Source organism: Globicephala melas, chromosome 1 (assembly GCF_963455315.2).
Source record: "Globicephala melas chromosome 1, mGloMel1.2, whole genome shotgun sequence".
Lineage (NCBI taxonomy): Eukaryota > Metazoa > Chordata > Mammalia > Artiodactyla > Delphinidae > Globicephala > Globicephala melas.
In genome coordinates this window covers 95008645-95033740 of record NC_083314.1, presented here as the reverse complement: position 1 = coordinate 95033740, position 25096 = coordinate 95008645, and the positions used below count along the sequence as shown (strand labels likewise).

Genomic DNA, 25096 nt, shown 5'->3' with positions numbered 1-25096 from the left:
GATTAAGTTCATCAGGCTTTTTATTCCTACATGCTCTCTAAAAACATGTTTCTTCAATTATTATAAAAAACCAACAACAGGGTTTATATAGCTTCGGAGTCATTTTATGTGGGTATTTAAAGAGAAACCCTGGCAAAGCTTTAAATAGAAAGAGAACACACAATTAACTAGTCAGCATTACCTTCCTTCAGAACTCTAATTAGATTTAATTATTCAATAATTCAGATTCATAGAGCAACTGTAAGCAATTAGATAAAGAAAAAAAGTGATTGTCTTCTTATGCAGTCTGGATCTCAATGGAAAAGGAAAAGAACAAACAAACATACCTTTATTTTCTTAATAATCACCAACCAACATGCAAAAATAATGAATTTAAGAAAGGAAATGCCTTTTGAAAAATATATGTTTTGCTTACGACTTTTTGAATGGGGCAGGATTCAACGACTCCTTTAGTAAACAGCTCTTATTACATCCTTTAATATAAGGATTCCATTTTGTGTGACTTGGATAAGACAGTCATACCATTTGTATTAGGCATGCAGAAAATACAAACCAACTCAAATTTCCAATAAAATAGTATTGGTAGAGTTTGTTTGATTTTATAAATTTCTTTTCTATCTTTTACAATGTTAGGCATAGTAGAAGAGAAATGCCCAATGAGGTGTTGCTTAGAGCATGTTGCTCGCTCTTACTTAGCTGTAACTGCAACATGGGGCTTTTAAAAAAATTCTTGAATAAAGGCCAAAGGAGCATCATGCCAGTCTCATGGCAGACGGTAAAGGGCATCATTGGGCCCATGTGATAGCTGTGAAACCTCCTGCTCAGAAGTGGCATTTGTCCCTTCTACTCACATTTCCTGGGCCAAAGCAAGGCTATTGCAAAGATTGATGAAAATAGGTTGGAAGAAGATAATCCTTTGTAGGGGGAACAGCAAGTAATTGGACAAAACTATATGCTTGTGGTCGCAAGCAATTCATCCTCTTAATCACAAACAGATGTTTTTCTCCCTTCCTCAGCTAAAATACACTCATTTCTCCCCAAAGTTCCATCTAATCATGACAGAGACTGAAAGTCCAGGATCTCACAGTAGTATATACTCTGGTCCATAGCGATTCCAAAAACTTACATGGGCAAATGTTGCAAGGAACCAAAGGTGGGAAATGTTCCTTTACCAGTGTTAAGGAATTCTGTCTTGGGATAGCTGAGCCATTCCTTGGGATAGCTCCTCAGTTTATTGCTCTGCATGGTCCTTCATTTATTCTTAGAATAGTTTTTACTTTTCCATTATCATTCTTCTCTGCATATGAAAGAAGTATTAGAGAATATGCCAGCCTTGGGCACAGAGCTATTTTCTTATTCTGCTTCCCGCTCAGAGAAAGTTAGAGACCCAGAATATATTTTAAGTCCCAAGCAATCGAATTCTGCTTGATCTAGGTGGATAGCTCTTCTGAAATACAACTCTCTCAAAACTTTGTTTTAACCTCTTTGCTTCCAGTCAACAGTCTGCGCAAAACCACATCCATAATTATTTTTCAGACATGCTTCTCTCTCTAGACATCTTACCTATACATGAGTTTATCAAACACAAATAGAAGAACCCCTCCTTTGTTGCTCTTTTTCCCTTGAGCCATTTTGTCAACCTTAAGTGGTCTACTAGGCAGTACCTTAAAATATTCAGAGACATTATCACAGGCAAAGAACTACCTCAAAGCTATTTTAACTGTTTTTTTTTTCCATTTAAAGCAATTCTCAACTTTATCTTTTACTAGTTATTTATGAGAAACACTTGCCTCTCTCACCTTGTAAATCCAAGAATTTCTGGATTCTCTCTATTCTACAGTCGTAAACCAGCTAATTCTTTTCCTGGGTCTTTTTTCATTGTATCTTGTCAAGTACAATCAGTCGTTACCAACACACATTAGTACCATTCTGTTTCACAAAAATTTACCTGAAGCCATTGACTTATGCAGTATGTTATCTTTCTTTCAAGTAGTTTGAGGAATGGTTTTATCAAATGCTTCCCAAATGTATGATATAGGTCACCATTTTTCCAGCCTTTGATAATGATTTTGTTGTTTCTTACTGCTGGGCTCTAAGGTCATTCTCACAAGTTTTAGTATTTTTATTAGAATAGCAACCAACTTCTGTAAGCAATTTTTGTATCAGCTTTCAGTAGGTTATGCTATGGTAGCAAACATCCTGCAAACGTTAATGAGTTACAACAACTAAGGTTTATTTCTTGCTCTCGTTACATGCTGGCTGTAGGTCAGCTGTGACTTTGCTCCAGATGTCGTCTTCTTTCTGGGATCTAGGTCAGAGAAGCAGATCCTACCTGAGACATAAGATTCTCATACAGAGGGAAAAAGCCAATGGCAAAATCAACTGATAAATGTTATGCTCAGAAGAGGCATATGGCACTTTCATTCTCATATCATGAGCTAAAAGCAAGTCTCATGTCCCAGCCTGATGTTAATGAGATAGAGCAATATAATATTCTCCCAGAGTGTGGTGCAATCTATCATAGATTGGAAATAAGATGTCCATGTTTCATCCTTGGAGTGTAGAACCCAGAACTGGTTGAAGGCCAGCATATAATATTAACCTCAGAATATTAACCTCTCCTAAGGACCAGTACGATAATCAGAGACCAATCAATGATTATTTAACCTCTTTGTTGCTACATTATTTTTATTCTTTATTCTATTTTGTTCATAATAAGAGTTTTTTTTTTACCAATTCTATTAAAGGCCAGCATGAAGTATTAACACACAGACATAATTCCTATTGAGGCCCAATGCTATCATCTGAAATCAATTTTAGAACTGTCCATTTAATTTCAAATAAGGAAAGAAAGACCTATGTAAAAATATTTAAGCTCAGAAATGTACCTACGACTTTGATTTTAGGATGAGAGTACCGTACCACCAACCCATACCCATTTAGTTACCCCAGTCTCACTTTCAACTATTAGAGGGATCAGCAAATTTACCCTTCAGGCCAAATCCAACCCACCATCTGTTTTTATGCATAAACTTTATTGGGACACAGCTATGCCTGTTAATTTATACATTGTCTATCATTCTTTCATGCTACAATGGCAGAGTTGATTCACTGCAGTAGGTAGTATGGCCCATTTCAGAACTATTTTTTTTTACCACCTAGCCCTTTTAGGAAAGATTTTGCCAACCTGTGCTCCATGGCATTAAATGTCAATTAAATAGTAAAATTTAATATACAATGATGTGATATGAGACTAAGGTATATTATGTCCTGAAAATCACATATTACATTGAAGATCAATATGCTATATCAGAATAGCTTCAATTTATTACAGTCTAATTGATTGCATTGAAATTCAACAATAAAATTTATAAAACCTGAACAAAATGCTTGATTTGATATTTCTATTTACACACGGATACAGGTAAAGTCAAGTAGTGCTTTTTAAAAAGTTTAATATTGGAAAGTCATAAGTACTATAAGAAAAAATACAGCAAAACAAATACATACAAAATTAGCTATCCTGAAATAAACAAGGTATTATTTGAAACAAGATATTAATATTTGTCAATTTCCTTCATCAAAAATCATCTATCCCTTGGGCTTCCCTGGTGGCGCAGTGGTTGAGAGTCCACCTGCCAATTCAGGGGACACGGGTTCGTGCCCCGGTCTGGGAAGATCCCACATGCCGTGGAGTGGCTGGGCCCGTGAGCCATGGCTGCTGAGCCTGTGCATCCGGAGCCTGTGCTCCGCAACAGGAGAGGCCACAACAGTGAGAGGCTCGCGTAAAAAAAAAAAAACCAAAAAACATCTATCCCTTTCTCTCCAATTATTTATTTCCTTGTTCTCTGTTAAGATCATATATTCTAACCTTCTGAGTTGAGGTTAATTTCACATGTAAATTATTCTAGATAGCACATTGGTAGTCCATGAAACTATTTCAATTAAATGTTTTCTTCTAAAGAAGTAAAGCAAAGTGATATTTTTGGGGAAGAGGGGTATATAAAACTTCTTACCACTCATGTTGTATAATACAGACAGATATCTCTTACAAAGGCCTGGTTGCTAAATGCTGAAATAGACTGTTTACTACAAAATGTATTTGTAGCAAAGGCCCTTTATGGTGAAACCATTAAGACGTGTTCTACTGAACAATTCTCATAGCACATCAGGCAAAGGTCTTTCTACCCAGCACCCCAAATGGCAGAGAACATTTCAATTTTGTTGTTACCATTAAAGCCTAGTCAGATATCTCAGGAATATAAAGGGATGATCTCACATCACAAATACCCATTAATAACATAATACATTATGGAAGTTAACACTATAGAATATTATATGGCTGAAAGAATGGTGTCAACCCATGCTTAATAATGTGGGGAGATGATGTTGTGAAGTAAAAGGATAGAGTCATTGATATTGACATTGATATTGTATTCTTGTGGCTGTAGCTATACCTATACATTTTAATGAACACATAGACAAGACTGGAATTTATATTGGTTGGGTTACCCATGTAAGGAGCTTGGAAGTTGCCACTTCATCTGTTAAAAATGATTAAAGGCAGTTTGAGTGATACACACAAACTTCATTTAACACTTCATGAAGTAGACAGTCTCCTGCAAAATGGAGCACAGAGCAAGAAGCTATTATAGCAGGGGTCCCCAACTTTTTTGGCACCGAGGACTGGTTTCGTGGAAGACAAGTTTTCCGTGGGCAGGGGGTGGGGAGTGGGGTGGGGATGGTTCGGGTGGTGATGCGAGCAATGGGGAACGATGGGGCGTGGCAGATGAAGCGTCACTCACTTGCCTGCCGCTCACCTCCTGCTGCGCAGCCCAGTTCCCCAGGGGTTGGGTACCCCTCTTTTATAGGATAAAAAATAAAGAACAAGAACGAGACAAATAGAAAATATCTGATCTGCTGGGGCCACATAGTCCACCTTGTTTGGGGTGAGAAGGTCCAGAGTTGGCTTGGCTTTGGGGAACTGGCATACTGGATATACAGTAGTCCCTCCTTATCTGAAGTTTCTCTTTTCACAGTTTTAGTTTCCTGCTGTCAACTGTGGTCCAAAAATATTAAGTGGAAAATTCCAGAAATAATTTATAAGTTTTAAATTGCATGCCATTCTGAGTAGTGTGATGAAATCTCAGGCCATCCTGCTCAGCCATCCTGTTCCAACCCTCCTGGGATGTGAATCATTCCTTTGTCCAGCATATCGATGCTGTATATGTTACCCACCTGTTAATCACTTACTAGCTGACTTGGTTATCAGATTGATTGTCTTAGTATCTCAGTGCTTGTGGTCAAGTCACCCTTATGTTACTTAATAATGGTCCCAAAGTACAAGAGTAGTGATGTTGGCAATTTAGTTATTCTCTTACTGTGCCTAATATATAAATTAAAATTAAGCAGAGTAAGAATAAATAAATTTAAATTATTAATAAATAAATTTATAGCTTTATCATAGCTGTGTATGTATAGGAAAAAACATAGTATATATAAGGTTTGGTACTCTCCCAGTTTTAGACATCCACTGGAGGTCTTGGAATGTATCCCCTGTGGATAAGGGGGGACTACTGTACTGCATTTCTGGTCAAGTGAAGCATTTATAGGGACACAGAAGTATCTAAGTTTTGGTTGGCTAACACCCTGGGCAGGAGCAGCTCCATCTTGAGCCTAGAAAGTTATTTTAGTTCATCCTAACAATAAGTAAAAGGCTGAGCAGAATGAAAAATCAACAACTTTTAGGATCCATAAGAGAGGGTAGGGCAGGGCAAATCACTGCCCCCATGGTTGGAGAGATAAACAGGTGAATATAGGAAGTTGTGACTTCCCAGAGCAGAAATCGCCACAGAAACCAGTGCTGGGGGAGGGAGCCCTGAACTGTAATTGATGAATTGCTGATGAAGGAAACCTGAAGATATCATCCCAAAATATGCCTCTGACATAAAAATTATTTTGAGCTGTAGGAAAGTAAGAAGCAGCAAACCCAGAAAGAGTGCTCCCTTATCTACCTAAGGGCATCATATAAATTCTCCTTTTCCTGGAGACAGAGTCTTGTCAACCCAGAGGAATCTCCTCCATTCATACTCTAGAACCATTAGTTTTGTACTACATTAGTTCCCTCCCATATATTTACCTTCCCACAGTTTGCCACCGTTTGGAAACCTGAAACTGCTTTCCTTTGTGCTCCCATTTCTTTTCTTTTTTTTTTTTTTTTTTTTTTTTTTTTGCTGTACGCGGGCCTCTCACTGTTGTGGCCTCTCCTGTTGCGGAGCACAGGCTCCGGACGCGCAGGCTCAGCGGCCATGGCTCACGGGCCCAGCCGCTCCGCGGCACATGGGACCCTCCCGGACCGGGACACGATCCCGTGTCCCCTGCATCGGCAGGCGAACTCTCAACCACTGCGCCACCAGGGAAGCCCCTGTGCTCCCATTTCTTTACAAATTTATCATTCTTTGTTGAAGATGCTAGATAAGCTGGAATTTTAAGCCATCATTTTGAGTTACTTTTCATTTAGATTTCTCCCATGTGATGTGTGCTGCATGCATTAATAAACTGTTTATCTGTTGTTAATCTTTTGTTGAGGAGTCCTTGCTGAAAACGTAAGATGAGTAGAGGTAGTCTCATCTCCCCTACACTGGAAGCTCAATGCTGTCCAAAACCAAACTCTGCACACTCAGTAAGACAAAGCAGAAACCTGAGTTTATTGCAGAGGTTTCAACCTGCAAGCTGGGAAACTCAAGGCTCCAGGAACAACGAGTTCAGATCTGCCCACAGACTAAGGGGTTGGGTTTTTTCCTGGGTAAATATGGGAGTTACTTGAGTAATTTTTCAGGTCATTGGCTGCCTAGTGGTCTTTTTCCTTATTTGGATCAGGGTAGCAGAGTCATGGGAACAAGGAAGTCCAAAAGCGCATGAACAGACTTGGTGTTTTGGGATTGGCTGTCATCCTCTGCTAATTTCTGAAAAGGGATGTAAATTCCTACAACTTATGTTAGGTAAGGTTAAGTTTCGTTTTCTTTAATGCACCTGCCTTGGCCAACTCCATTTTGTCCCCAGCATAAGTGACTTCATGTTAGTTTTGGTTCTACGGTGTGAATAACTCTGAGAGTTAAAAACTCCAGGGGGACCTGGTCATGGGACGTTGGGTGTGGGGTGAACACTTGTGAGATTTACCTCCAAGAGCTTGACCAGATTCCAACAGTAAATATGAGAGAAAACTCCCTTGGTACTCTGGCAGGGGGTGGGGGAAAGGAAACATTTTGAAATACTCCAGGTGGCTTAGTTTTCCTAAGAAGGTCTGCCCTCAGCGGAAGCCATTTAACCAGAGCCTAACCTGCTGGGGTATTATCAGCCTAACTGACCTGGGAGAAGGGAACTACCCAACTGCAGCCCACTCTAGCCATCCTGTCCCACCAAAGGAGGGAGAAACAAACAGAGAAACACTCGAGAAGTTCACAGTCCAGAGGCATAGGCTCACATAGAAGACTGGAATCCTGAAGTGATATACACCAAATTTTAACTGTGGTTTCCTCTGGGGAGAAAAGTATAAGGAGTGGAGATGGGCTTCTTCAAAACCTATATATTTTTTGCATGTTTATGAAATTTTCAAAAGTCATATGGTAAATGTATAAATTTTTAATAATCAGAAACTGCTGTCTTATTATGAAGATGTGTGAAACATTTAAACTACCCTTGCAGAGTATGATGTAAGGTATTTGTAGAACTGAAAACGAGGGGAAGCAGTTTTCTAACAATGTGAAAGAAGGCTGAAGTCCAGTTATTAAGCTCTTGAATGATGACCTGAAAATTGTTTAGAGAAAGACAAACTCCTGGATGAAAGAGATACTATGTCAATTGACATTCTGTAGGAACTTTTGCTCCTTAGCTATTCTGAAAAAGCTGTTCTTTGTGAAAGAAGTACTTGACCATCATCTAAAGGCATACACTTCCAAATATCTTAAAAGCTACATGAGAGGCCGTGAAAACAATACAACTTTGTTTATAGTAAGTGTGACATTGTGCAGCAATTCCATATTAGTAGACAACAAGGATAAGGCTTTTCCAAAACTCCACTTTTTCACACATGAGTATATTACCAAATTAGATTTGAGGCCCCCCTCCTGGGGCCCTAGCTGAACTGAAGCCCCTCTAGCTCAGTTCAGGAAGTTCTTTTACCGTTCAGGTTTGCACAGCCAATAACAAAATCGATGATGAGACTGAAACAGCACAAGTTTTCTTCAAAGGCCAGAGAGTGGAGCAGCACAGACTTGGTTTGCAAATCTACTTCTCATGGGGGGAGTGACCAAGGCAAGATTTTTTTTTTTTTTCTTTCTGCGGTACGCGGGCCTCTCACTGTTGTGGCCTCTCCCGTTGCAGAACACAGGCTCCGGACGCGCAGGCTCAGCGGCCATGGCTCACGGACCCAGACCGCTCCGCGGCATGCGGGATCCTCCCGGACCGGGCCACGAAGACCCCAAGGCAAGATTTTTAAAGGTAGCATTAATGAGGGGGAGGCATATGTATTGGTTTTCTGGAAAAAGGTGGGTTTGTCCCTGGAACCGGGTGCCACCTCTTTTTCTTCCTTCTGTGGTCTGGTGTTTCCTGTCTTGTCTGCCGGTAGGTGCGTCAGTTATCATGCTAATATATTACACTGTATAATGAGCCTCAGGTTCACTAGAGGTCAAGACGGTGACTTAAACAAGTTACAGCTGGATTTTGGTTTTGTCTTTAGTTTCCTCCTTTTGAGGTTTGGTTCTGCAACTGAAGCAAACACAGTTTCCACTTGGCAGGGTTACGATTCTGGGGCAACAACCTCGGTAACAAATAGAAAGATTTGGGGAAACTATGCCAGGCACCAGGTTGCATATAAGTCAAGAATTTGCCCTTCCATGAGGAACCATTTTATAGTTTGTTGGTAATTAGAGAAAGACCAGATTTTGTCATCTGCAAGTAGCCTAACTCAGGTGTTATAGAGAAACCTGAGCATTTTGCTATGATCAGAGTAGGTTTTAGTTTTCAAATAAGACACATAACTGATGATTTTAATTACTGGGGGCATTCCAAGAGTCACCTCATTATCATAACAAAATGTTTTTCTTCTCTTTCACCACTTAGGAAATCCCAAGGGTTTTAGAAGCTTTGTGCTAGAGGAAGAAGATCAAATATATATTTCTTATTATAAATCACTATATCACACTAAGGACATATATTATTTATATTTGCTAGAACTTTGAAAAATAGACATTAAAGATAAATATTAAACTATATAAAAATTAAGCAAGTGTGCTTTATGTGCCTTACTTCAGCATGGATACCATCACTGAAGTGTTTTTAAAACATTCCATTTACAAAATCTTATAAAAACAGACATAAGCAGCACTTAAAATGGAAATTTGGACCCCAGTATATAAGAAATCAAAAAAAAAAAAAAAAAAGATAAATGTTGCCCACTAAGGCAGCATGTATTCAATAAGAGTATAATAAGACCAAAGTATTTTTCTCCCATTTAATGGAATCATAGTACATGAACTATTCCTTCATAAAATTTATTATGGCTAAAATACATTAGGTGATGGTTTAATTCACATCTTCTTCTCTAGACTGTAAGCTCTTTGAGGGCTGGGCTATGTTCCCCAAGCATTTTATTTAGCAGATTCTTAATAATTATTTGTGAGATAAGTCAGTAAATTAATGGCTCTGGAAGGATATATAACACTGAAAGTGAGACATGTATTATATTACTTTGGGATAGTTAAGAATATCAATAATAGTATAATAATAATAAGAAGAACAAAATAGGGAATATGAGATGTTTGTTTTTAAACCTAGTTACCTAAAATACTGTGATAAGAAGGCCATAGTCTTAACTTGGTCAGGGCGCAATGGTGCTGTTCATTCAACAAATGTTTATTGAACACCTACTAGGTAGCAAACACTGAAAGGTAAATGAGCAAGCATCATGGGTTTTATGTTTACAGAAGTTACACATATCTCTATTTCCTTCTACTTTTTATTGTAAGAGTCACAAGGCAAGGATACATTAAAAATAGGCACAGTGAAAGTTCTAGTAAGAATGGGCCAATTGCAGCTACATCTTTGTATACAAAGTACATTTACTTCTGCAAAAGATGCTGAGGCTTCTGTGTCGCTATTATTTATAGAGTACCCTCAGAGGATTGGAACCAAACAAGGCAACCAAAGATAATACAGATCTAAATATAAAGCAGTTCTGTTATAAAAATTTCCTTTCAGGAGATGCTAAATATGAAAATATGTATGCTGAAATTCTAGACTTCCATTACATAATTTGCAGTACTGCCCTTAATTTTTCTTCCTAGTCCTTCTTAAACCACTTCAGTCAGCCATCTGGAAGAGCCTTGACTTTGGCATTTGTGAAGCTGTGACTGTAAAGACTCCAAACTTCTTTCTGCCTTTCTGGTAGAGAGAAAGGAGAGCAGGGCTCCAGTGGTCCTAATTGCTCTCTTTTGAAGACGGAAGAAAGTCAGATGTGAAGGTAGGAGATGGAACTAGAAAATGGTTGGTTCTTTTGATGAGAATGAAACGGTGATATAATAATTGACAAACTCAAAGCTGTTTTTTGAAGAAATTTACTTCCTATTTAAAGAAAACTTTTAAGCTTTCTGTTCTTCATTTCCAAGACTGAAAAAGTTCTTTATGCTAGAAAAATTATTTTTATGTTCAGTTTGCATGGAAATAATTTGGGGAGAGAAACATGCACATTACTTACATTTATCTAGTAACTCTTAAGGAAAAATATTTAAGTTGCTTCCAAATATTCCTCAGACTACTAGGTTGGCAAAAGGGGTATTGGCATTTATTCTCATTGATAAAAAATTTTTGAAATGAAAATCCTTCATGCTCTATAAACATAATGATAATTATTTTCCATGGAAATATACTACTTTTTTTTTTTTTTTTGGCTGGCACTAAGGAATTAAGCTGTAAGAACAATTAACAGCTGAAGCTAAAAGTGCTACAACCTGAAGGTAGAAAAGTGTGAACTTTGCCGTCTCCTGAGTTCCTATTATTACCAAGTTTCTTTCTCTGTCACTTTATTTTATTACCTCTAGCATTTCACTTCAGGAATGTAGAAGATAAAAGAGAAAAATTTTAACATACATTTGCACTACATTTTTGATAATCAAAATAATTATATTTACCTTGTCTATCTATGTTGTCCGACAGTAGGCCATATGAATAAAAGCAAGCAGGAAAAAAATTTTAGATAATATCTCACTTAAAGTATAAAGAGAATCCTACAAAGAGCATCCTATTAGTTATAATATTGCAGTAACTATAGTCATGAATATACTTAGGCATTAGTAAAAAATTTCTGGTAAGTAAAACTGGAATAAAAAAAATCAATCAATAAGATGTAGGTACTGTGCCGTAAGAGATGCACAATAATGTACTCAAAATCTGTACACTAAAGGTATATCATTCAATATTTTTTAATAATATAGAATTATTTTAAATATATTTCTTCCAATAGGTGGAATGAACTTCAGTTCTCTGCTTAATAGCATATAGTTTAGTTTATAATCTATAGTAGCCATCTTTAGTTAAGAATAGTTAACCTTAAAGTGGAAGAGGAGGCAGCCAAAGAAATAGAAAGATGTGAAATTGCAGGACCAAACTAGGGCACATTCAGTCACCTGCTCTTTTTCTTAGTAAAGTTGGAAGCAATTTTTTGTTTTTTTGTTTTTGGTAATCAGGACAGAGATAATTGGATTAAGGAAACTTGTGTATTTAATAAACACTACTGACCCTTAGAATAAAGGTTCACTCCAGTGAGTGATTGAAAGGCATGGAAAAAGCAGTCAATCCAGAACGGTGGCTGACATGACTAGCACATGAATGTTATGGGAGTTTCTGTGGTGCCATTGGTTGAAATGATTCCAAAAACAGTTAGCCAGGCAAACTGAGAGATAAGAGGTTTGAAGTGATAGTGGGAAAAGCTGGAAAAACCTGGGAGTGCCACAAAAAATCTCTTATAGATGAGCAGAAGTATTGCCAAGCATTAATGAAAATATAGATGAGGTTAGATGGCCTTAACTTGTCGTTAAGTCCAGTGAGCACAATTTCCTGTTTGTCTGTAACCTTTTTTAGTAATAAAAATGAAGGTTATAAATTGTGAATTATGAAGTTATGAATTCCTCTAGAATTTGATCTTCTCAATAGAGGAATTATCTTGAAGATCCAGATGAAATTCCATCTTCTAAAATCCTCCCTAGATTTTTCAGCCCCATTGACTGCTCTCAGAAATTACTCTGCTTTCCTGATCTTGTATGTGGAACCAGTGATGGCTCACCTGGATGATGAGTCAGTACCCAGAGAACCACCACCATGTCTGCAGTGCCCCACGTGGTAGTGACCACTCAGGATCTTAAAAAGAATAGGAATGATTGTGAGAGCATCGTTCTAATGGTTGGCCTCAGGAACCTGGCTGTGGACAGAAGAAGGTATTCACTGGAAATGTAATTAACAAAGAAATTTAGTATTATAGTGATGTTATTGGACATACTGAAGGCACTGAAGATAATGTCAGGAGGTACATTGAGAAAGTAATTATAAATTAGATGCCCACATCCATTGAGGCAGTGGGAGAATATCCTTTTTAAATGGGTTGATAACTAGAAGTAGAATGGGAACACAGTGTTATAAGGAAGTTCTGTGCACTTGAGAAGAGGGAAAGTGATGTAACTGTGATTTGGAAGTAAGTAATTTAAACTAGATAGTATGTCTGTCTTTTCTTTAAAGTCCACTGGGAAGTGGGAAATGCAAAAGCATCAACATAAGGGATTTGCATGATGATAGATGTGAACAGTGTGATAGGATTGAGAAAGATAATATCGTTTGCTAGGAGAGTGAGGTCTAGGATTTGTGCTCAGCAGGGCTGGCTTCATGGATGTGGGACCAGTGCAGTGAGCACAGGGCCTCCTGCTCAGAAGGGTCTGCACTTGGCATTTAATAATCTTCAGCCACTATCATTAAATTCACAACAATTTAATTTTTGAATTTGTGTTTTGTGAGTGAAGTCCAGTGGGATAATAGAATGTGTGCCAATAGCTTGGAGCCTCAACTCAAATGCAGTCTCACTTCCTACCACCTCCCGCCTTCCCAGAAAAGGTTCTTTGCCTCCCACTCCATCAACCCCTAGGGTCCATCAGGGCCCCTCCTGGCCTCTTCCTCCCCACTAACGCCCCCCAGTGACAGCGGCCACCTCCTGCCCCCTGGTGTCCCAGGCCCTGTCTGGCCTTCCCCTCCCTGCACCCATCCAGCCATTGCTGCTGCCTTCCACCCCTGGTAGGGGACTGGGCATGGGTTTGAGGAGAGCCAAGGTTGGGTGCTCTTGCCCTATAGCATTTCAGAGCTGCATATGGCTGTGCCCATCCCTACCTGGGGCTTGCAATACCAGAGTGTATTTGGTGGGTAACTTGGTGGGAGTGAACCTCTAGCCAACCCCAGATCCAGGCACCCAGTGGGTCTTGGTGCAGAGGTTGCAATTCCGTGGGAATTGTCCATCTACTATGGGTTGGGGCAGCCAGCTCATGAGAAAGGGAGATTGACCTCTCTACCCCAGCTGGGGTATAGAATATTGGTGGCTGGTAAGAAGAGGAATTCAGCAGCTAGTGGCTGTGAGCTAAACATAGAGTTGCAGGGTGAGGCTCTCTGGAACCAACAAGGGTCTACATTCTGCAACATAAACTGCAGATAAAAAACACCTTGACAGGTGAGAGAAGAAATAAAGAAAAAGGTTTGCATTTTAGTACCTTAAGGGCACTTTTTTTTTTTTTTTTTTGAACAAGTGGCTCTGCATTTTCATTTTATACTGAGAATTTATGTAGTCAGCCTTGGAGCTCAGGGGTATTTTAAGAAGCTACAGAGTAATAATTATGGGAGTATATACTAACAATGAGAGGACATAGTTTATTTTGGGAGGTGATTCCAAGAAATGCAAAATGGGGAGTTGGAAAGACAAAGATGTTATACCACACTCCCCCACCCACTGAAAAATAAAGGTATGGTATTGAACAGGATAGTGCTATGGAAAACCGTGGGTAGTCTTCTTGGGGAACTTTGGCAGACAGAGTAGAAAATGCTTCAGTGTTGCTCCAACCTCCATCTGAAGGTTCCAGGAAACTGGGGTATTTGAGCTCCAGCTTACATTCATTGTGGACTACTTCCCATGGTCTTAACCCCTCAGCATTTCCAGGCTAGTTTGTGTATAAACTGAGAAAAAGTCTTCAATCCTGGAGTCCCAGAGGTTAACAGGAGACACTAAGGCCTGTTCTGGATGGGAATGCTAAGAGGATCTGGCTGGGGCACCAAAAGGATTTGCTATACAGAATGCTTCTTTAAACCATTTGATTTTAAGAGAGTTGACTCAAAGGATAATGCCACTGAACTAAGCCACACTAAATTAGGAGTATGCTACATGGGTTCTTCTTCCCAATGTTTATTTAGATGTGAAACTAATAATAACTAACTCTGGAGGCCTCAAAACTCTATTTGTCACTTAAAGTAATAAGAATTCACAGAAGAACAAACTTGTGCAATGTGTTCTATATAAAGTACCTGATTTCTTAATTTCCTCAATATACTCCCTTGTGTGAACAAGTCTCTCTCAGCTCAGAATGTTCTAAATACAGGTTTTGTTGTGCATTCAACTAAGTGTACTAGTTTTCCACAAAGCAAAGTTTTCATTTCAAGTTTAAACAAACTCAAAATGAAATCCAAACACCTATAAACATAAACTACAGTGTCCTTTTCATAAATATATTTATTATTAATTTTCCATTATTAAGAATTCTTAGTATTTAGAAAACATAAAGGCATCTCATGTGACATTTATTAGATATCAAAAACTAGACTTTGGGAAGTACTAAAGCAAGGGTCTGCTTGGGGAACACCATACCTGGAAAACTGAGGTGGGTGGTGATATCATCTTTGGGGAAGAGCAGGTGTTCAGGATACATAATGCCCTGGCTTGAATCCTGTCTCTGTCACTTATTAGCTATGTAATCTCAGAAATTTACTTCACCTCTCTGTGCCTCAGTTTCTTTATTTGTCCTCACAATACCTTTTAATATTTAAATAAGATAATATTTGTAAAGTACTTAATAAATGCCTGGTACATGAAATAAGTGAACCCACTGAAATTGGCTTATTCTGTAATCTTTGAGTAAGCACTCAGGAATATTTTGAGTTATTACCAGTTACTTGAACCTGGGTGCAGAAATTAACTCCAAAACAGTCAGAAGAGGCTAGAAGTGTGTAAAATCTCACCATGAAAATGGCTAAAGGAGCTTCACCAAGAAACTGACAGGATAATCCCTCTGGTCTGCTGGTAACATTAAGAGCAGATCTCCTTGGTTAGAAGGTGAAGGCTGATGAGTTTCTAGATTTATGCTGTAGGATCCATATATTTATTTCATCCCTTATCTATATTACAGGTAAAATATCACCACTATTTAATTAAACATATAATCCCTGACTTATACAAACTTGTTCAGAGAATAAAAGTCCCCAACTCACTTTTATATGGATAGTAAAACTTTGATTCCAAAAGTATGCATAGATACAAGAAGAAAGGAAAGCAAATGGCCAATATCACCTGTAAATATGGATGGAAAAATTGTAAACAAAGTGTTATAAAACCAAATGCAGAAATATGTGTGTACACAAACATATATATTCATGTTTGTATATATATAAATTGAGAGACATACACATGTATTATGTATGTTTATAATTGTAATCAAGCTGCATCACACATTTACCAATATAAAAAAAGGAAAAAAAATGTATAATCATCCTTATAAATGGAAGAGACATCAACAAAACTAAACAATAACTTAGAGTTTTAAAAAATCCTCTCAGCAAACTAGCAATAGTAATAGATGGGAATTTCTCTGGGTAAAATTTAAAATTGATTGACCATATCTCAGCAAATTCATTTTCAAACAAGTAGTATGAGAAACATTTCCTATTAAAGATAAAAAATGAGACAGGATGGCTAGCAACACCACTTCTATTTAATATTGTCCTGCAGGTTCTAAATGGCACAATAAGGGGAAAAAAAGAAAGAAAGAAGGTATGCAAAGTGTGGAAACGGAGAAAAGAAAATGTCATTATTTTCTTAAATGATTGCCCATATAGACAGTCCCATAGAACCACAAATTACTAGAACCTATAGAACAGATTAGCAAGGTTTCTTGATATAAAATCAACAATCAGTAAGAAAGTTTGTTCTGTAACTTTTATGTACAGCATCAAAGCATTAGAAATTGTAACTATAGATATCATATAAATTAGCAACATTTAAAATTTTTTTCTCATAATAAATCTAACATATATGCATATATAAAAGCAAAAGACTTAGAATATCTTTAAAAATTCTCAAGGATGAGATGTAGACTTACTCTACCAAATATCAGGACTTATCCTGATCCTATAGTAATTAAGACAGTGTCATCTTGACAAATAGGCCAAGGAAAGAGAAGCAATAACCACAAATCCTATCTCTGCATATAGAAAGTTTGCAAACTATTGTATATAGAATGGATAAACAGGATCCTAATGTATAGTACATCAATGTATATTAATGTTAATATTTTATATTTAATAATATATGTATAATAATCTATATAAATATCTTGTGATAAACCATCATGGAAAAGACTATGAAAAAGAATGTGTATGTATGTGTGTGTGTGTGTGTGTGTGTGTATATATATATGTATATATATATATATGTATGTAAAGCTGAATCACTTGCTGTGCAGCAGAAATTAACACATTGTAAATCAACTATACTACAATAAATTTTTTTTTTTTAAATCCAAGTATATGACAGAGGCAGCATTACAATTCACTGAGGAGAGAGTGTACTATCAATATTCAGTCAGTAGTGCTTGGACAATTATTTGGGAAAAAAGTTACTAAATTTTCCTGTACACTTATTTAGGTGCACTACAGTTGAAGACCCAAATGTGCAAACTAAAATAAAAAAATCTTAAAAGAAAATATAAAATAATATATTCATGACTGCTCATTAATAACAGATTTTTAAACATACACTAAAATAACATTTAGTTAAATGTTTCTTTTTATTTAAAGAAAAAAATGTTATATGTGAATGCATTAAAACTCAACATTTTTACAAATAAAAAAAAATCAAAGTGAAAAGCTATGCCAAAGACTGAAAGAAAATAGATGCAACTGATATGAGTAACACAAAATATCTAGAATATATTTTAAAACTGCTATAAGACAAAAAGAAAAAGATAATATGTCCAAGAGCAAAATATGTTAAGGCCATTCGAAGAGGAGAAACACTAATGATTTATATATAGTATAGTGGGTTCTTTTAAATACCAATTAGAATGTCAAAACACTAACAAATTTTAAGATAAAGATTGTAAGTATAAGGAACTGCAGGTAATCTTACATACTTTGGAGTAGGTATAAATATCCTCAGTATCTTTGAAGAGCAATTTTTCAATTTAAGAGATATATTCTATGGATCAGCAATTTATTCCCAGATGCACATCTTAGAGAAACACTTGTATTTGTGTACAAGAATATACATACAATAATGTTTATTATTTCATAGATTACAATTGCAGAATCTCAGAAACAATCTAAATTATCATTATATAGAATGGATAAATGGGAGTGAAAGGGAATAATCTAAAGTGAATAAAGTGACCTGTAGTAAGAGCTATCATTAATACATATCAAAACAATATATTCAGACAAAAAATATATGTTCTGTATATCATCTGTACTCACCTTTAAAAATGGAAAATCATCATATATAACTTGTGCACACGCAGGTATGTAGTAAATTAATGAAAACATGCACAGGAAAGATAAATGCTAAATGAGGAAGGGGAGAGAGGAATTTGCAAGGGGTGAACATGGAGTTTAGCTCTATCTGTAATATTTCAGTTTTTTTTTAACATCTTTATTGGAGTATAATTGCTTTACAATGGTGTGTTAGTTTCTGCTTTATAACAAAGTGAATCAGCTATACATATACATATATCCCCATATCTCCTCCCTCTTACATCTCCCTCCCACCCTCCCTATCCCACCCCTCTAGGTGGTCACAAAGCACCAAGCTGATCTCCCTGTGCTATGCGGCTGCTTCCCATTAGCTATCTATTTTACGTTTGGTAGTGTATATATGTCCATGCCACTCTCTCACTTCGTCCCAGCTTACCCTTCCCCCTTCCCGTGTCCTCACGTCCATTCTCTATGTCTGCGTCTTTATTCCTGTCCTGCCCCTAGGTTCTTCAGGCCATTTTTTTTTTTTTTTTTTTAGATTCCATATATGTGTGTTAGCATACGGTATTTGTTTTTCTCTTTCTGACTTCATTTTTTAAAAGAAAGCAAATATCGGGCTCCCCTGGTGGCGCAGTGGTTGGGAGTCCACCTGCTGATGCAGGGGACACGGGTTCGTGCCCTGGTACGGGAAGATCCCACATGCTGCGGAGCAGCTGGGCCCTTGAGCCATGGCCGCTGGGCCTACGTGTCCGGAGCCTGTGCTCCACGGTGGGAGAGGCCACAGCAGTGAGAGGCCCTTGTACTGCAAAAAAAAAAAGAAAGCAAATATCACAAAATGCTAAGACTGATGAAGCTAGCCAATGATTTTAGGGGCAAGTTTTTACACTTTCTTTATATATTTTGGGATGCTGAAAATATTTTATAATAAAGGATTACTAACAGCCAGAGAAAGATAGAGATCAGACATGAAGGGGAGGCGACTGAGTTAAAAGGAGCAAGAGGGAGACTTTTAGGTTTACTGTATCTGGACAGTGGTGGTGGTCACATGATTCCATACACTGTTAAATATAAAACAATTATACACTTAACACTGATGACTTTTTATATGTAAATTATATCTCTATAAAGCACATTTTAAAAAAGTCTTCCCAGGCTTCTTCACTCTAAAAAAATGTCAGATTTGAGAGTCATTACTCTGTAAGTATCCCCAGATATGTCTCTCTCTGCATCTCTTACTCAGTTTCTCTCCCAGATTTTCCTTATTTTTCTTTCTCCCTTCCCCCACCCCTTGGTCTTTCTCTGCTTTTGCTGGCCACTCTCAGCAGCTGCCTGTCCTGCTTTTTATCTGTCTATCTTGCAGTGTTGCTATTGCCAGAATCACATTTGCTTCCCTGATAACAGTGGGTCCTGCTTAAACCAAGTCATGGGGAAATTCAAATCATTTCACAGGACCTCTAACCCCTTTTCTTCCTGGGGCTCACACATATACTCTACTGCAGACCCCGATCTGGAAAAGGTGCTAGGGGAGGGAAACCAGCTGGTAGCTTCTTTAAGAGAGATAGATGCAGGGGGAAGGGAGAGGAAAATATGCTGGGTTATGAGATCAACTATAATGCCTATGACATTTCGCTGGGGCTGTATGATGAGGAAAATATAGATAAGTCATATTCTTATTAGTAATTACAGCATAGACAAAAGCAGAATCAGAAGCGCTTAACTTAAACATCCCGTCATTGCCTAGTAGCAGGGATGCTACTCCCTGAATTCCAAGTTAAGAATTTTATGCATTCATACCTTGTTGCAATGCTAGTTCCTTCATATCATTCCAGCTTCTTGGTTTTATTAGCCCTACCTTAAGCTTTTACACTGTGATCTACTCATCATTCAGTCTTTGCTCTACTACTTCATTCCTCAAGCCACAGTTTGAAGTCAACAAACATTAGCCCCTGGCACATTCTGGGTACTCTGATAGAAGCTAGAGGGCTCAAGGGGATTGAGATACAGTTGTCCTCAAAGATCACATGGTCTAGAGGGGAAATACACTTTATCTACTCATCTTGACTTTGAGATATTTAGACTAGCATCACAGTGTTTGCAATATCTGCATTGATGTCAGTAATATCTCTTAAGAAATGTTCCTGAGTAAACTCAGCTTGGCATCCTCAAGGGACACTCCAGTTATAAAGAGTGAAATGTTAAAGAAAAATGACCATGACACAAACTAATTTTATTTCTTTTAGATTTCTGATGTAGCATGTTGTAGGCAGAGATTAGTAAATTTGATGGGGAATTAAGAACAGGAATTAGACATGATCAGCACAAAAAGAATTATCTCTAGATTGCCTTTTTCTTCCAAAGCATATCATCACCACTTATTCTCTTATTACTTCCTCCACTTCATGTAATTCCTTTTATAACACTCTAAACATGTTAGCTAGAAAACAAAGATAAATAATGTATGAACCATTTACTGGATTTCGGCATGACTTTTCCACTCTATAGTAGAAAAGTAATGTACAAATAATTTAATAACCTTTAAAAATATTAAACTTGTCATTGGTTACCTTTTAGAGAATTTTTTTATATAAACTATAATTTTGTAGATGGATTTTAATAAAAAGTAGAATGCTAAAAATAAGCAAAATGAAAAAGAAACAAAATTTTATTTTTTCTTTAAGAATTTGTAATCAGAAAAAAAGAAAAAAATAAATTACTGTGAATGTAGTAGCAGTATTAGATTTTTAATTTTTCCACGTTCATCATTTTAAAAACCATCATTTTTGTTTGTTTAGTTGGGTTTTTTTGTGCGGTACAGGGGCCTCTCACTGTTGTGGCCTCTCCCGTTGCGGAGCACAGGCTCCAGATGCATAGGCTCAGCGGCCATGCCCACGGGCCCAGCCGCTCCGCGACATGTGGGATCCTCCTGGACCGGGGCACGAACCCATGTCCCCCGCATCGGCAGGCGGACTCTCAACCACTGCGCCACCAGGGAAGCCCAAAAACCATCATTTTTTTAGCTACTTATATTCTTTTTTTGTTAAAGTTCCTTTGAAAATTACTGACATGAATGTAAGCATACCATGATTTTTCTTAATTAACAGCAATTATAGCTGACAAGGCACAGGAATTTGTGGGAAGGAAAAAGAATGGTAAATTCTAAGTATTTTTACTTTTATCCCCAGGAAAGCTTAACATTACTTGGAGAGTTTGGTTAATGTAAACTCAATCTCAAGAAATACCCACAAACACTGCTCCAGCTGGATAAAGGCTAGCCATTGGATGTTGCCTAACTTTGTTACATTTTTATATTAAAATCACAATTTTCAGGATCCCTTAACTTATTTGGGTTTAGTTTTATATTAGTTGACCTCAGTTATTAAATAAGGGAGTATCAGAGCCAAACTGTTATGAATTTCTAAAGAAAAAAGACCTTATGATATGACTTAAAGAACAGTAGCATTGTTGGAACTTTGTCTTCCCATTTTATAAAAGCTAATTGGAAATGACACATTATATCTCACTGTAATAGGAACATTCATTGGTTGCCAAGATTGGGCATGAATAGATCGTGGTATGTGTTAGGCTGTGTGAGTTTTAAAATAATGTTCAGAATACAAACAAGAGTTTGTAAAAATAACAAAAACTAAAGCAAATGCTTCTATAAGATTATTTTACTCAGACAGTTTCTGTCTCTTAGCTATATTTGATTCAGTAGTTAAGCTTTATAGTTCAATACTGTAGATAAGTCTACCTTTGGCTTTTATGGCACATAAATATAGAACATTTTTTGGAAATCACGTAACAGTTGTTTGTTTAGTTTGGCATATGGCCACAATTCTTAGTATTAATAAAGTAAAATATTCATTATAGATCAGTTCCTAAGAGACCCAGGACCTATATTGTGGAGCCATAAAGTCTTATTAAACACAAGAAAGTACATAGCATTAATGTGGACTCTCAGTTGGCTACAAATCCAGCTCATCTTCTTTAACAGCTTAGCTCTTAACTCCTGTGATATGTCCCCCATTTGATCACAGCATTGAAACAAGAGAAACATATCTGAAAACTCAACTGCAAATCCATTCAATTTACTGTATGTCTTTAGCTGCTAAACTGCAGGATAAATCTCCTATTTGTATAAAACGCATACACGTTAGTCAGCAGTGTGCTTTTACTTTGACTTCAAATCAAATTATATGGATATTTAAGTGAATAATAATTCTATTTCAGTAGATTTTAAATTCAAGATGCTTTTGATGAAAACAGATTGCTCTTATTGACATTTATTATTTGCAGTTCTGAGTCATATTAATGTAATTCACCATCTAAAATTTCATTCCTAAACGTCTTTAACATGCATAAAACTGTTCAGTTGAAAGTGTATTTTTATAAAACTATATATTCTATACATGCTTTTAAAGTAAGAGGTGATATTCTTACCTTTGAGTCTAATGTGATTACTTCAGAAGAATATGGTGTTCATTTATTTAAGATTAATTAGTTCTTTAATATTCAAACATATTATCATACCAGTCAATTCCCAAGAGAAAATGCTCTGGATATTGGCCTGCAGTTGTCAAAGTTGAGGAGCTACAAGAAGTGAAGCAGCTAGGATTAATAGATTTAGGGCAAGATGCATCAGCCAAGGAGTTAGGAATACTCGCTCAAGCCACCTTACAATACCTGGGATGTATTGTACCTGCACAGGGATGTTTTTCAGATCGAATGAGACAGTACCTGCGGTACTTTCCTTTGAGGTATGGAATTTAAGTTCCAAGAAGTGGGAACAAACACCTGATGTCAAAGAGTGGACCAGTAAAGAAAGAAAATTTCAGAGAGGGCAATGTTCTGCTCCCACAAATACTGGGCAGCAACCAGGATGTAATTATATTAAAAAAATTAATTTGTACAAAGCATGTGGAACTGAAAAATATCTCAGGCTCCAAATTATCTGGTCACTTAGTAAATGTACATGATATTAGCTTTATCATTTTATATTTTAATTTAAATACAAAATAACTGTAAAGAGCACATGCTCAAAATATCCATATTTGGCTCTCTTACCTCTCCAAGATCCATTTTCTTCAAGGCTAAGCTAGAAATAATACCTACCTTGTAGAACCAGTGCACAGATCAGTAACAATGTCTGTACAATTTTCTACGTGTACTCAATGGTGGTGCTAGATAAATAGTAAAGAGTTTGTTTCTGCCAAAATACTCAAACAGCACTTATAAGGCCGGTGAGTATGAACACCTTACCGTTGTTTATTTAACTTGACATAATACTTACCCTATGACTGCTCTTCTACTAGTATATGGCAGCAGCAATGTGGAAATATCAGTTCTGTTATATTCTCTCCAATACTGAATGCTAAAATTATTTTCACTCATTAATTTGATGAATATTTAACAATTCCTACTATGTGCCAGGTTCTGTACTAAGCAAAAGAGTTACAAAGATGAGTGATTTCACTCCTGTCACTGTAGAGTTTACTGTCTACTCAGTGAAACCACGAATATAACTGCATATCAAAGTACGGGCTTTGATTGTTAAGAATCCGTAGCCACACAAAATAGTAAATCAAAATACTACAATCATATCCTGGGTTCTGACAAATCTGTTTAGAAATCTCTCTGCCCTTATTTTGTTTGTGTGTGTACGGAGAGAGCAGGGGAAGAGGGAAGGGATGAAACACTGAGGAGCATATATGTGGAGAGAGGGGGCCAAAATGTTATTGCCCCTATCATTCTCCACATACAGTATATAAAATACTGGTCAAATAAAATGTAGATGTGTATAGCAGACAACTTTGGGAAAATATTATCACTACATAAAATGAGGAAGCACAAATAATTAAGAAAAATATATCTCTAATATTAAACTACTTGGCAAAATAAAACTGAAACAATAATTGAATGACTAATAATGAAAGTGCATAATATTTGTAATGACTTCACCAAATTGGAAGTTGAGTTTACCGCATCTGACTCTTCATGTCTATAATGCATCTATGGTAGTCTCACTGTGTATTTATATATATATATATATATTTAAAAGCTTAAAAGCTTATTCTTTGGGTTGCTAGTATTTATGGAAGTGGAAAATTTAAGCCCTGTATTCTTTTTGGTTTAATTTTGCTTTTAACAGTTTTATTATGGTATAATTGACATACAATAAACTCATAATTTTAAAGTATACAAATTTGATATGTTTGAATATGTATATACATCCTTGAAGCCATTATCACAATCAAGATAGTGAACATATCCATTACCCCTAAAAGTTTTCTCATGTTCCTTGATAATCCCTCTCTCAAGCTCCTCCTCTCCATCCCAGGCAACTCTTATCTGTTTTCTCTCACTAGAGATTAGTTTGTTTTCTAGAATTTAAATAAACAGTCATAAAAAATGTGCTCCTATGTCTCCTTTCATTCAGCATAATTATTTTGAGGTTTATTCATACTTTTTCTTAACAGTTTATTGTTTTGTTGCTTGGTAATATTCCATTATATGGATATGCCATATTTATTTATATATTCAGCTGTTGATGCACATTTGGATTGTTTTGAGTTTTTGGCTACTCTAAATAAATATGCTATGAATAAGTACTCATATATAAGTCTCTATATGGATATATGCTTTCATTCTTTTTGGGTTAAATGGCTAGCAGGAGAATAGCTGAGTCATTTGGTGATTTTATGATTAACTCCTTGAGAAACTGCCAAACTGTGTTCTAGAATTGCATTTTGCATCCCCACTAGCAGTGCTTGAGAACTCCAGTTGCTCCACATACTTGCCAACACTTGGTTTGGTAAATTTCTAAAATTCTCTCCATTATAATAGGTGTGTAATGGTATCTCATTACATTTTATTTTGCATTTCCCAATGAATAATTATAAGAGATTCTCAAATCTTTTCATGTAATTATTTGTCATCTCTATGTCTTCTTAGATGAAATGTCTGTTCAGATTTTCTGCCCATCTCTTTATTGGGCCATTTGTTTTCATATTAATGTGTCTTGAGAGTTCTTTATATAATCTGGATGTAAGTCCCTTATCAAATATGTGATTTGAAATTATTATCTTCCAGTCTGTGGCTTATTTTTTTCATTCTCTTAAAAGACAATTTTGGAGACAAAAGTTCATAAATTTGGTGAAGTATAATTTATCAATTTATTTTTTCTCTTACGGATCCTGCTTTTGGTGTTGTATCTAAGAGCTTCAGAATACATGGGAAAAAAACTGATTAAATAAAAGGAGAAATAAATCTTCAAATA

At 36.6% G+C, this 25096-nt stretch overlaps 1 long non-coding RNA gene across 1 annotated transcript in view; it reads left to right on the top strand.

Moving 5' to 3' along the window:
* The first annotated feature begins 10381 nt into the window (after window positions 1-10381).
* Window positions 10382-25096, top strand: part of LOC132593756 (uncharacterized) — a 348090-nt gene continuing 333375 nt past the window's right edge. The window contains exon 1 of the long non-coding RNA XR_009559563.1: window positions 10382-10519. This is a non-coding gene — a long non-coding RNA (uncharacterized lncRNA). The remainder of the gene's footprint in view (window positions 10520-25096) is intronic.